Source organism: Eubalaena glacialis, chromosome 19, assembly GCF_028564815.1.
Source record: "Eubalaena glacialis isolate mEubGla1 chromosome 19, mEubGla1.1.hap2.+ XY, whole genome shotgun sequence".
NCBI lineage: Eukaryota > Metazoa > Chordata > Mammalia > Artiodactyla > Balaenidae > Eubalaena > Eubalaena glacialis.
In genome coordinates, this window is record NC_083734.1 from 46,973,137 (window position 1) to 46,983,661 (window position 10,525).

Here is a 10,525-nt window from a genome sequence, read left to right on the forward strand (position 1 = left end):
TGCCCTCTGGTGGATGAGGCTATCTAAGAGGCTTGTGGAAGTTTCCTGATGGGAGGGACTGGTGGTGGGTAGAGCTGGGTGTTGCTCTGGTGGGCAGAGCTCAGTAAAACTTTAATCCGCTTGTCTACTGATGGATGGGGCTGGGTTCCCTCCCTTTTGGTTGTTTGGCTGAGGCAACCCAACACTGGAGCCTACCTGGCTCTTTGGTGGGGCTAATGGTGGACTCTGGGAGGGCTCACGCCAAGGAGTACTTCCCAGAACTTCTGCTGCCAGTGTCCTTGTCCTCACGGTGAGCCACAGCCACCCCTGCCTCTGCAGGAGACCCTCCAACACTAGCAGGTAGGTCTGGTTCTGTCTCCTATGGGGTCACTGCTCCTTCCCCTGGGTCCTGATGTGCACACTACTTTGTGTGTGTCCTCCAAGAGTGAAGTCTATGTTTTCCCCAGTCCTGTCAAAGTCCTGCAATTAAATCCCACTAGCCTTCAAAGTCTGATTCTCTAGGAATTCCTCCTCTCATTGCCAGACCCCCAGGTTGGGAAGCCTGATGTGGGGCTCAGAACCTTCACTCCAGTGGGTGGACTTCTGTGGTATAAGTGTTCTCCAGTTTGTGAGTCACCCACCCAGTGGTTATGGGATTTGATTTTATTGTGATTGTGTCCCTCCTACCATCTCATCGTGCCTTCTCCTTTGTCTTTGGATGTGGGGTATCTTTCTTGGTGAGTTCCCGTGTCTTCCTGTCGATGATTGTTCAGCAGCTAGTTGTGATTCCAGTGCTCTCACAAGAGAGAGTATGTTGGCTTCATTTTGAATCTTGGATTTTGTCATTGAGTGTATCAGTTCTCCCTCCAAGTTTGGCTTTCTGCAAATTTGATATCATGACTCATAAGTCATCATCTCGATCACTGATAAGACATATTGAACGAGACTAGGGCATGCCATCAGAAACCTCCCTCCAGCTTGATTCATTCGTGTATTTGTATAAATAAATAAATAAACAAATATTTACTGAGCACCTAGAATGTGCTCTGGAGTGGGCACTGTGTGATTATTATTATTTTTTTTTAATTTATTTTTTTGGCTGCGTTTGGTCTTCTTTGCTGCGCGTGGGCTTTCTCTAGTTGCGGCGAGCTGGAGCTACTCTTCGTTGCAGTGTGCAGGCTTCTCATTGCGGTGGCTTCTCGTTGCGGAGCACGGGCTCTAGGTGCGAGGGCTTCAGTAGTTGTGGCGCGTGGGCTCAGTAGTTGCGGCACATGGTCTCTAGAGTGCAGGATCAGTAGTTGTGGCACACAGGCTTAGTTACTCCACGGCATGTGGGATCTTTCCGAACCAGGGCTCGAACCTGTGTCCCCTGCATTGGCAGGCGGATTCTTAACCATTGCATGACCAGGGAAGTCCCTGTTTAATTCTTTAGATGTGGATATTCAGCCACCTACAATTTGGTAGTCATACTTTAAACCTAGCCCTTATTCTTCATCTTGCCCATGAGAAATCCTGAAAAATTCTGTCAGGTGCTTTGCTAAAATTAAGTATACAATTTGTATAGCAATGCCTCCATGTACCAATCTATTAATAATGGAAATAAGGTCAGTTTGACCAATTACCCTTAATAAGCCACATTGGCCACGAGTAACACCTGCCATCTTTGATAAGGGCTCAAAACCTAGCTGACTACAGATCAACAGCAGACATACCAATCTGTAATTTCTGGAATCCATTTTCTCTGTCAAATCTGGGCATCTCCAGTTTTTCCCCACCTCTCTCAGCCTCCTGATTTCTCAAGATTTACCAGTAGGGGTTCTACATCATACTGGAAAATTTTCAGATGTATTTAGTTGGAATCAAGAGCTCATGCAAAGCAGCAGGGCTCTCCTTGAGTGCTGCATCGTCTATCTTGGGTCCCCATTATTCCATAATCATGTTTGTTAACCTTTCCAGGTTGAATATTATTTTATTTAACAAAGGAAATGGAAGAAAATTAGGAGAAATAAGGCTTTAACTTTTTTCAGTGTTTTATTAACATCACATCATCTTCCTTGGACTATTATTCTAGCTCTGAAAAAAAATTTAGCTTTTAAAGGCTGCTTTTGTTACATTTACATTTTATTATAAGCTCTCATCATTCTGAGATTCAATACTACTACTACTAATATGAATACCACTTAATATTTATTGAATACTTACTGCGTTCTAGGCACTGTGCTAAATGACTTACGCATATTCATCTCATTAGTAAACATTTCTGAAACTATCCATTCTTATAATTTGTCCTTTAGTTTTTCTCATTCGCAGCCTCTTAAAATCTGAGTTTAGCCGTGAGCTCCTGGTGCAACCACTTGTGTTTCTTTTCTTTTTCTTTTTTCACTTATTTATTTTGGCCACACTGCACAGGTTGTGGGATTTTAGTGCCTCAACCAGAGATTGAACCCAGGCCCTTGGCAGTGAGAGTGCGGAGTCCTAACCACTAGACCACCAAGGAATTCCCCACTTGCATTTCTTAAAAAGCTGCGTCTCATTACTCTCTCGTGGATGGGTGGGTCCTGCCTCTGAAGCCAGGATGATCCGGGTTTGGGAGGAGTCCTGCCTTCCAAGACCTGCAGGAGGGGTGGTTCCCTGGGGCTGAAGGGATGATGCAAGGTCATGACTCAGGCTAAATGTTGGCTTTGTAAGGGAAGGGAGAAGCTAAAAATTAACCAAGGAAGGATGCAGAAGATGGAGAGGTAGGTGCAGCACCGGGACCTAGGCCCTAGGATGCAGGGAAAAGGAGTCCAAAGGTTAAAGTTTGGGAAGCTGGGCGTGGTCAGGAAGTGGAGGGACATCATTCCAGATGGGGGCTGTACCGCTGTGAGCCCATCTGTGAAAGTTCATTTTACTAGTCAGCTTGACTGGGCTAGGGGATGCCCAGCTGGTTGGTAAAACAGTATTTCTGGGTATGTCTGTTGAGGGTACTTCCAGAAGGGATTAGCATTTGACTCAGTAGACTGAGTGAAAAAGATTCATCCTCACCGGTGTGGGCTGGCATCATCCATTCCATTGAGGGCTAGAACAGAACAAAAAAGTGAAGGAAAGGCAAATTCTTTCTCTTCTTGAGCTGAGACATCCATCTCTCCTGCCCTCGGACATCGGAATTGGAGGTCCTGGTTCTTGGCCTTGGACTCCAGGACTTACACTAGGCTGACCCTCCTTTGGCCTTCTTTATGCCACCAGCTTTCCTGGTCCTCCAGCTTGCAGACAGCAGATCACAGCACATCTCAGCCTCCATAATTGTGTAAGCCAATTCCCATAATAAATTTCCTCTCATGTATCACTCTATATCCTATTGGTTCTATTTCTTTGGAGAACCCCACTGCACCATCATTTCTTCTTTTCAACAATGAGGGTCAGAAATGAGTCCAGAGGAGTGGCTCTCTCTACTATTTTCTCAACTTGCTGAGGACTGAGGCCGGCCATAAACAGGCAGAACCTTACAGAACACTGTACTTTTAGCAGAATGAGTCTTTCTTATGACTTCCCGAGAGCCGAATTTCCTCACCACTCGTGAATCTTGACTCTGTTCCATGCTGTGATTTGCATTAAAAAAAAAACTAAAGATATAGCTCTTCGCTGTGCTGTCAACTCTTGGAGATAAGGGCTTGTTTTTTACAATCCCTTTGTTTTTGCGAAATTGCCTCCTAGGACCTGGCACTGGGTAGGTGTTTAACAAATATTTGGTGAGTTTTAGTGAATGAAGTCAAAGTGCTCTCCTTATGCTCTTCTGGCTGGGTCGTGTAGAGAAAAGTCCCAGGGCAATATCATTTCTAGTTCTTTCTCCTTTAACGACCTTAGAAATTCTCCACAACGCATCCATTCTCAGATGTGAGGATTTCCAGGCAAGTGATCTGCACACAGAGACTGCTCAATATATGTTACTTGTTCGTCTAACTAAAGACCCCAGAAGAGGCTAACACCCCAAAGGAGCAAATATTTCTCTTTTAGGGCTTCCCATTCCAAAGCAAAGATCATAGGGATGAGCAGGCAGAAGGCAACCAATAAATTCTTGGTGCCTAATTAGGGAGTATAAATATGCAACAGTGGAAATTAGAAAGAAAAAGAGCTGCATTATAGATAATCAAATAACGAAGTTATCCAGAACAGTAGAATCTACCTCTGTGAGCTCTGGGTGTAGGAGAGGAAGCGTTGGCTGGCGAGGCCGATCTTCCTTGTAATTGGCTTCCATTAGGATAATATTGCAATTAGCCTGGGATATCATAGCAGCTACCTTCTAGTCTTGGGACAAACTCCTGGGGGATTTAAGTTGGGTGGTAAAAGCAGGTTGTCCCAGGAATAAATAAATTCACTGTGAACCACTTCTGAGTCAACCCTCCCCATGTGGCTAATGGATGCTCAACCATCATTGTAAACTTGACTGGGTTGCTTTGTTTTGTATCAATGACACTTAAACACAAGCTCGAGAATCTGGATGGCCAATTAACAGAACGTGGCTCAGGAAATTAGAAGTTTCAAATTTCAGAAAAATCAGTGAGTTTAGGCAACTTGAGTATTTTCTCCTCATTAGGGCAGACAGCCTCAGCCTCCAGGTTCTGGCTGACGAGGACTTGCTGTGAAGACAGTCACCAAAGAGAGTAAAACAGAGTGTTCTCAATTATCTTGTCAGTTATTGAGATATTTAAAATATCCACCTCACCCCCCTCAACAATCCCACTTAAACAGCTCAATTTCATGTGTTTTAATCTGCTGACAGACCCAGGAGAATGGGCTGTCTGGGGATGTCTGGTCTCCCTGGCTGGGGTGGGTATGGTTTGGCAGGTTCAGGGTCCTCTCTGCCTGTGACAGAACCAAGCCACCAATTCTTGCTCTCTGACGCCTCCAACCAGCAGATTTTCACTTCATTCATGCCATCTCATCCACCACACTTCTTCTCTTTCTTCTGTGACAAGAGAGACAGCTGTAGTGCACAGAGTTTTTTGTCAAAGGGTCTGAGCTGGAATCCCTGCCTGGCTCCGCTGCCAACTAGTTAGGTTCTAGCTTTCTGAGGCTCAGTTTCTCCATCCATAAAAATGGGTACAATAATATCCTCCTGAATCACTCAGAAGGTTGCTGGAAAGGGGTGGTGACTATGTGACTGCCCTAAGCTTTAGAGAGCTGCCTGGGTGCTGGTTTGTAGCCCACAATCATTACCAGACACTGACTGATGATCAGCAGCCCTTAAGATCAGCCCCAGTAGCCTCCGTGTTGATGCAGGGTTCCCTGTAGATGGCGCTCTGGCCCGGAGAGTGGTGCTAGCGATAAACCAGGGCAGGTGGGATCACACCCGGGAGTTTGGCAATCCGTGAGTCCAGCCTGGGTTTCCACTTCCTGTACATCCTGAATCTGTGCCCGCACAAAATGTCTCCCACTGCCACCTTTGGTTTCTTGTAGGGCCAGTCATCTGCTAAAATCAGCAGTCCTCTATTTCTCATTTTCTGCCCTCTCCAGTGGATGGAGCAGTGGGTGTCCCCGGCCTCCTCTGCCCAGGCCTCTCCTACCTGGCCATGCCCTTTGACCCCTGTGAACCCCTGCAGCAGGTGATGTGTCTGCAGCTCCTTCGATCCCTTTGGGGTATCTTAGCTCTTAGATGACTCCCGTGGGCTTCCTTCCCCTGTGACAGAGGCTGCCATCTCTGCTCTTGGAAACACCCTTGTTCGGACTTCATTTCTCATCTGAGATGAAGCTATGTAGTCTGAGAAAGTATCTAAGCCAGTGCTAAAGGAGAGGGGCCCCAGGACCCCTTGAGTCACTAAGAAGACAAAGGCTAAAGGGCATGGCTGGGCTCCAACAGGCAGGTTAGGTTGGAATCCCAGCCCACCAGGGGATGCCCTACACCTCCCTTCCCTCCTGCACGGAGAAGAGAATGATACCTGCCCTCTAGGATGCAGTAACAAAGACTCGACGAGGTGAGTCATGCAGCGGGCTTGACAGAGTGCCAGGCACAAGGTGATATTCAAATGAGGGTGATTACTATTCAATGAGGAGTAGAGGTGATGGCTTGGGACATCAGACCAAGGAGAATACAAGGCCAGGTAGTGAGGGAGGACCGTGGGAGGGAAGTGATAGTGGGTTCTGGAGAGGAGGGTTTCTTGGTGGCCTTTGAAAGCCACTGTGGGAACTCACCCTCACTCAGCTGACCCCCTGGGGACAGCCCGGCTGGCTGGGATCTGGGCACCGGGCAAAGTGAGCTGACCGTCTGGCCAGCTGTTTTTGTAAAGAGATGGTGTCAGAGGCTTTGAGAGCCAAGCTCCTTTGACCCACAACTGGCAGTGGAGGCCAAGGCCCCCTGGAGGCCACGACACTCCTGATCAGGAACTCTCAGGCCAGCAAACTGCAGGCGCCAGTGGGCGCAGGATCGGGTCTGCAGGAAGCCTGTGCAGAGGCCTGAGGGCCAGAGCCTGCGCTGAGCAAATCATGAGGGCCCTGTCTCACCCTCCTGGTCAGTGATCCCCGTCCCCCAGGGGCGCCATCTCCTCTGTGTCCCACGAAGATCCTTCCCTTCCCTGGCTGCGGCATTTCTCACACCGCACGGTTAGAAGAGCGGGTTCCGAGGCCAGGCAGCCCGGGTTCACTGCCGGCTCCCCTGTGCATTAGCAAGTTGACCTTGAGCAAGTTACTTAGCCCCTTTTGGCCTCAATTTCCTCAACTGCAAAATGGAACTGTTGTGAGGGTCTATGGAGTTAATTCATGTAAGGTGTTGCAATAGGGCCTGGAGTTTAACACGTGCCCCGTATGTGTGATCCGGAACCACTGTGTGCCCGGGGTCCTCGGTGCTCCAACACCTCATCTCGTTCTCTCCCATTTGAAAATCAATCTTTCTGTCTCTCTCTCTCTCTTACTTTCCTCTTCCCTTCCCTAGCACAGTTTTCATTCAACAAACACGTATGAAGGGCCTGCCACATGCCAGGCACTGGGGAGGGGAGGGTTTTGGGCCACAGAGTTGGAATATACAGTGAGCCCTGGACAGGACTCTCCAAAGCTGTGATCTGTCCGCCCTGCTGCTGTTTTTACCATTGCTACCATGGAGCCGGTCGCCCGGGCCCTGAAGACTGGTCCAGCCCAGCCCCCACAGAGACAGGGCTGCCCCGGCCCTTAGCCTCCTGGGAGAGCTGGCGATTCTGCGGAGGGGCAGGGGGCAGCAGAGGTAAGCGTCTGACTGGGAATGAATGGGGCTGGTGGCTGACAGCACGGCCGTCAGATCCGGAGCTCCTCGTCCAGGGACAGCGTGCCTCTGCCCTGCTAATGACAGAGCTGTCACTCACAGGACACCATGGAATCATGCAGGACCAGACACGGCTGTCTCTCCCCTGACAGGGTGACACATGTCACAGGGGCCTGGGGAGCTCCGAGGGGAGAGTTGGGATACCCTCCCCCCAATCGGGTCACACAGAAATGTCCTTACACACCTCAGTGCCTTTGCACAGGCCGTTCGCTCTGCCAAGCCTGCCCTCCCTTACCTCGGGCCTTCTCTATCGGATGGTGACTCACGTGTCCTTCAAGACTCGGTTCCCAGGTCACCTCCTCCGGGAAGCCTTCTTCAGTGCACCAGGATGGAAGGAATCCCTACCTTCTCCGCGCTGCTCTGGCATCCACAGTGGTCACGGTGAGTGATGGTTATTTGTTTAGGTGTTAGCTCTCCCGCCACACACAGTGAGTTCTTGAGAATAAAGGCCAAGTCTCAGGTTTCTCTGTATCCCAGGGCCGAGCACGTAGTTGGCACTCCACAAATGTGTGCTGAGGAGTGGATTGTTATTGCTGCCACCATCCACCCTGCACAGTCTTGACACTAAGCAGGATCCAATCCCTGCCTGAGGCCTGGCCTAGAGCCACAGAACCGCTTTAGTGAGGGGTTGGGGTTTGGAAGGCCAGCTGGATAGAAGGATCTAGAACAAGGGGATCTTTTCCTATTGAGGACCAAATTTAAGCTCTTTTTTCCTAATGAACTAGGAGAGACCCGTTTGGAATTGTCTCCGAATGTACACGATGGATTTGAGCTCAGAGCTAGCTAAGCCTCTTATTCCCATCTGAGGTGACGCACAAAACGTGAACTGCACTCACCAAAGGTGGAAGTGAGACAGGATTTCCCAGGCAGAAACCCAGGGAGAGTCCTCCTACAGACCACAGAGGGAAAAAACAAAAAGCAGTTTTATTTCAATTTTGTAATCAGAAACAAAGTGTTCTGTATGTTTGATCTTAAGATGGAGAAGAGAGAACAGAAAATGACAACAAATGCAGGAAGCAATTAGGAAAAAAATTCCTCCCATTCTTTGTGATGGTCAGTTAAGGAAGAAAGACAAGGAGGAAGAGAGAACATGAAGGGGAAAGGAAGGAGGGCAGTGTGCAGAAGAAATGACGTGAAAGAAGAGAGAGACTCTGAGAGAGAGGATCTTTGAGAAAGCCAGAAGAGATGAACATAGAAACATGCATCCACACAGACACACAGACACAGACTCACATACACACCCCCACAGACACAGACTCCTACACACAGACACACACAAACACACACAGACACACAAACACACACAGACACAGTCACACATGCACACAAGTAGACACACAGACACATAGACACACAGACACATACACACGAACACACACACGTTTGATCTCATCCAAGACTTACTTTCTAAAATTAGTTTTGTTTGTTGTTTTTACCATTGAAGGGGGCAATTTTGGACATATTCCTCTGTTGTTTTCTGACCTCTAGAATGAAAAGTTGCCGATGAGAAGTCTGATGCCATTCTTAGTATTGATCTCTTTTTTTTACAATCTGATATTATCCCCCCCTCTGGAAACTTAATACCTTCTTTTATCTTCATACGCATCACCATGAAAGAAGTCTGGGCCTCCATTCGTTCATGTGTTGGATGCTCAATGGACTTTCAAAATCTGGAAATGCAGGTCCTTCAGTCCTGGGAAATTTTTTAGTGTTATTTCTTTGATAATACATTCCCTTCCATTTTCTCTATTCTCTTTCTTTTGTTGGGCCTCCCAGGTAGATCTTCTACTTTCCCTATTTTTTCTCTCTCTTATTTTCCATACTTTCATTTTTAAAGAGGCATTTAATTTTTAAAAATTAATTAATTAATTAACTTATTTTTGGCTGTGTTGGGTCTTCGTTGCTGCGCGCAGGCTTTCTCTAGCTGCAGCGAGCGGGGGCTACTCTTCATTGAGGTGCGCGGGCTTCCCACTGCGGTGGCTTCTCTTGTTGCAGAGCACGGGCTCTAGGCATGTGAGCTTCAGTAGTTGCGGCAGACAGGCTCAGTAGTTGTGGCTCACGGGCTCTAGAACTCAGGCTCAGTAGTTGTGGTGCACAGGCTTAGTTGCTCCGCGGCATGTGGGAATCTTCCCGGACCAGGGATCAAACCCGTGTCCCCTGCATTGGCAGGTGGATTCTTAACCACTGTGCCACCAGGGAAGTCCCGATTTGGGCTTTAGACTCTCAATTTCTCCACTGAATAAACCCCCTGCTGGGGTACGGAAAGGTGATCACCTAGCGGCACCAAATGGGTGTGGGGACCTCGGGCATCTTTCTACTGATCCCCCAGTTTCCAGTGGGCTGAACTTGTCCAGTTTCCATTTCTACAGCTCATCCTTGTCTTTTGCGGTCCCTGGTCGGTACCTGCAATCCCTGTGTCTTGCCAAGATTCCACAGCTTGAACTGGCTCCATTCTCATTAGCATCCCCCCTGTGTAGGCACATGGTATTCAGATTTCTCAGCTCTGATAATTCCTCCACCTGCTTTCCATCTTCCAAAAATCTGTTGACATCTTTTGTCTTCTGCTAGTGTTTTTTCTCTTATTCTTTTCATTCTTGTGGGCTTATACCTTTTTTATACCTTGACGCACATTTTAGTGGAGTTTCAGAAAGAAACAATGATAAATCCATGTGCTTGATTTGCCAGGTTTAACCTGTGGGATTAAAGATTTTTCATGCTATATTGTGTTTTTGCAGCTATAGACATAAGGAAAAAGAAGAGGAGGTCTCCTGTATTCTATACCAAATATGTTACGGAGTCTCTTCTTATCAGAGCGATCTTTCTAATCTGGGTCATTGGTTCTTAAAAAAGATGTGGGAAACTGAGGGAAATCCTGAGAAAGGAGCCTGAGATGATCAAAGGGATGGACTTTGGATTCAGGGGAAAGTTTGAAGGTGTTAGTGATGTTTAAGTGGGAGAGGAGGCTCAGGGATGGTTTAGTGATTCATTTGAATTCATTTTCCTTCAAGTGATTTCTGTCCTGATGCATCCCCCGCTCTCCTACTTTGTGTTCGTGTGAACTTCTAAGTTGCCGTGGAAGAGGCAACCTAAACTTGAGAGAGTGGGGGCTGGGGGGAGAGACCAATACTGTATTAATCAGGATAGGTTAGGCTATGCTGTGGTAATAATACAATGCTGGAATTTCAGTGTCTTAACACAGGAAAGGTTCATTCCTCTCTCATTTCGCCATCTTGTCCCTGCTTGGTAACTCCCTCCAAGAGGTGGCTCAGGGACCCAGGC